Here is a 3692-nt window from a genome sequence, read left to right on the forward strand (position 1 = left end):
AATATCAAATACTGGTTTAGATATGTGGATGATGTCCTGTGTATGTGGACTGGTACTATATGACAACTCAACACATTTTTGAAAAACCTAAACAGTCAACATAAAAATATTCAGTTCACAACGGAGATTGGCAACAAATCCATAAACTTAGATCTCAAACATTATTTCAAAATTTATAGAAAAACTACAACTACAGACACAGTAATACCTTCTTGCTCACAACACCCCATAACTCACATACAAGCAGCTTCCCACTCAATGGTACACCGTCTCATATCGATCCCCATGTCCAGAGGTGATTTTAAAGCAGAGTTAGATACAATAAAATTTATTCCCACAGCCAATGGCTACAGTCCAGTTCTTATTGACCACATCTTGCATAGGAAACAAAAATGGAAAATTATACTCCTCCTCTATGCCCAAACTGCTTCCCCATCCACCGTCTGCAAGAAATGGCATACACTACCATATCTAGAATAAGTATCACAGATCGTATCCAAAGCACTAAAAGACTGCAAGTATAGGCTTTCCTATTGTGTTAAGAACACGATATCCCAGTGTATTTTCAATAGCAAAGATAAGATACAGTTATTAGCCAACAGAGGGGTATACAAAATTACCTGTTCTGATTGTGAAAAGTTTTAAATTGGTCAGTCAGGCAGAGACATAGCAACTAGGCTGGCTGAAAATGAACGCAGCTGGAGGTTGCAGAATTCTGACTCCGCATTTGCTGAGCATGTACTGACTGACAGTCACAACTACCAGCCAATGTCCCGTGCATTGCACTTAGCAAACAAAAGCCATAAACTCAACCTGCTCGAAGCCCTGGAAATTAACAAACATCTAGCCCACAGTCCAGATATAATCATAAATGACCAGACACAGCTCAACGCTTCCATTCTCCTAAGCTTCAAATAATCATCTCTTTTATTCATTACTTCTCACACTGTCTGTTCCTACATATTCCCATTTTCCTGTAGTCATTAAGTTCTTTTACTTTATTGAAGTTGTCTATGTATTCCATATAGACTATAGTTCCAATTGTTAAGACCTTCTTTTCACTGGTACTTTTTTTACTGTCCATGTTTAATAAATCTTGTTGTTATTTCGTCAAATATTGTTTGTATTTTACTTGGTTCATTTATTGAATGCAAACTGTTACATAGCCACAGTTTTGATTATACTGTTAATGATTTCCTGTTTGCTCCTTTTGTATTTGTGTATTGTTCAGACTTTTTACCTTTTTAAAGTGCAGTACCACCATACTCTCAGAGAGTGCATTTACTGTATGTTTCCTCAAACTCCTACATTTTCCCGCATTTATTTATTTATTTCTTATATCTTATTGATATTGCTTAAGTTCCTTATACATTCTGTGGTTACATTGATAATTGTTTCATCTTTTAATTAGTTTGTGAATGACTCTCCATGTTTTGTACCTCCAGAAGTAGCCTTGTCAAGCACAAATTTTTTTTTATTTTTATTTATTTATTATTTTTGTTTGTTAATAGAAACTGTTATGTAGGTATTCTGTTCCTATTTTGTGTAAAAGTTTTTCCTGTCTACTCCATTTTTATTTATTTACTGCCTTTTTTTTACTTTTTCAGTGCATTACCACAACACTGTCAAAGATGTTACTCACTGCATGTCTCTGCTTCAATCTAGACGTGTAACTTCTCTTCCAATGGTGGTCAGCGTGAAAAAAACGGTTTTGATTGTCGTACCCTAGGACAAGAAACATCTGGTGATCTCAAAGGGCTCGACGGCACAGGTACAGCCATGGGCCTTATACAGCTTTCGATGCTGGAAGACATTTATGAGAATACTTGCAGATCCAGTTCTGTTGAATGGTTATGATGTCAGTTTCCACCTGAGAGAAAATGCAATCAAGGTGCAGTCATTAGTACATAATCAATTCTCTTCACCAGACTTTACCAGTGTAGTGAAATATGCCTGATACAAATACGTATATTTAGAGGATCACTTGCAACAACTTGAAATCTTGCTGAATTTTGTTTTATAAATTTTGTTTTATATTATCTTCTCCCTCATGTATGTCACGTGAAGACATTTCGTTCATTTTACGTGCATGATGTAAGAACTTATGTTTTAACCATTGCCTTAAACATTATCACTATTTTAATTATTTTCTATCATAGTAATGAGTTACTTATTGCTTTCAATTAACAAAATACACATATATGAAACGGTAAACTAAAAATCAATTAATGTAAAACGTGTAATAACAATTTAAAACATGAAACAAATATAAGTAAAATAAAGAATTATAACAGTAATGAATCTTTAGTCATATTAATTAGGTATGTCGAATATAACCTGACAGCGCAATGTGTACACCTCATTTTCCAAAAATGATATTTCAGAAACCAGCTTTATCACACAGGGACGGACATGGCTCCGAAGCTTCTTTAATTTATGTTGTAACAAACGTTTTCATCTTTCAAAATAATTTATCGTGGTGGGATACTTCGCAAAATTTCAAATTATTACATAACTTGATTACACACTTTTAGAGAACATTAATTATACATGAAAAAAGTTTTTTATATATCATCTTTTCGAAGATATTCCCTCTAAATCTAAAACGTCCTTAAAAGTGAAACTGGGCACAAACAAAAACTACGTGTTGCAATATTTTTCCCCGTTTACACACCGACCAAGTTTCATTAAGATCGTTTATTGACACTAGGTGGTGGTGGTTAGTGTTTAACGTCCCGTCGACAACGAGGTCATTAGAGACGGAGCGCAAGCTCGGGTTAGGGAAGGATTGGGAAGGAAATCGGCCGTGCCCTTTCAAAGGAACCATCCCGGCATTTGCCTGAAACGATTTAGGGAAATCACGGAAAACCTAAATCAGGATGGCTGGAGACGGGATTGAACCGTCGTCCTCCCGAATGCGAGTCCAGTGTGCTAACCACTGCGCCACCTCGCTCGGTATTGACACTAGGGAATATTCCCTTGTAAGAAGTCAGTCATCGAAATATAGTGCACAAAAATGGTATCATTAGTTTGGCTGAAACCCCGAAAATGCAACATCAGTCAAGCACACAGAGAAAGCCACAAATATACTTTCTCTATTTTTGTTTCTCTCAAACGATCTTCTCTCTGCATTATGTCTTTCAGCCCACTGCGGTTAGCCCTTTCGTACGGTATCAAACATAAAACAGGACTGCCGAATTCCAAGAACTGCTACACTAGTCAAACCCCGTGATCTGCTTCTACCGATCTCTTGCCACTACCTTTTTAATTCTTGAATTCTTAAAATTGGGTCATCGGGACCCTGACGGCCAAAATATGAAAAGAGTTTCCAGAAATATTGCTGCCTAGGCCAAAGTACATATACCAATGGACACATGTTGTTGTTGTTGTGGTCTTCAGTCCTGAGACTGGTTTGATGCAGCTCTCCATGCTACCCTATCCTGTGCAAGTTTCATCTTCCAGTACCTACTGCAACCTACATCCTTCTGAATCTGCTTAGTGTATTCATCTCTTGGTCTCCCTCTACGATTTTTACCCTCCACGCTGCCCTCCAATGCTAAATTTGTGATCCCTTGATGCCTCGGAACATGTTCTACCAACCGATCCCTCCTTCTCGTCAAGTTGTGCCACAAACTCCTCTTCTCCCCAATTCTATTCAATACCTCCTCATTAGTTATGTGATCTACCCATCT

Source organism: Schistocerca nitens, chromosome 8, assembly GCF_023898315.1.
Source record: "Schistocerca nitens isolate TAMUIC-IGC-003100 chromosome 8, iqSchNite1.1, whole genome shotgun sequence".
Taxonomy (NCBI): domain Eukaryota; kingdom Metazoa; phylum Arthropoda; class Insecta; order Orthoptera; family Acrididae; genus Schistocerca; species Schistocerca nitens.